This window comes from Phalaenopsis equestris, unplaced genomic scaffold (genome assembly GCF_001263595.1).
Source record: "Phalaenopsis equestris unplaced genomic scaffold, ASM126359v1 Scaffold000230, whole genome shotgun sequence".
Lineage (NCBI taxonomy): Eukaryota > Viridiplantae > Streptophyta > Magnoliopsida > Asparagales > Orchidaceae > Phalaenopsis > Phalaenopsis equestris.
The window spans coordinates 1-472 of record NW_018164672.1 but is presented as its reverse complement, the minus strand read 5'-3'; positions in this window follow the sequence as shown (position 1 = coordinate 472).

The following is a 472-nucleotide window of genomic DNA, read 5'->3' as shown; positions in this document are numbered from 1 at the left end:
TGTTTTTTTTTTTTTTTGTGGCCCTGCCTCTTGTGATGGAAAATTTGGGCATGGGGCATCGTATATTATTTACAGCAAATATGTGGTGCTTAAAATTGGAGGCGCAATGCTCCTTTTATTTCATTATTCTAGAGTTATGGGTATTACTGCTCCACTCAGTACCTTAAAAATCAACTCTTGGAGGCCCATGGCTCCAAATTACTGGAAGGGTGGTGTAGCTTTTCTATTGCTTATTTTGCTTGGAGTATGTTATTGGACATTGTTGCGGAACACTGGAGAAGGGCGTTTTGTGCTTTCCTGTTTGGGTATTTTGGATGTGAGCCTACTCAATAAGGATGCATTGCCGTACAATTTACTATATCTATACAGTTTTCCTTCTTTTCTGCGTACAGAATGGTGGTCTATGGTCCTTTTGGATTGGGGGGCCTGCTGTTGAGCATTATATTCTTGTTTTTACATTATATGATGGATG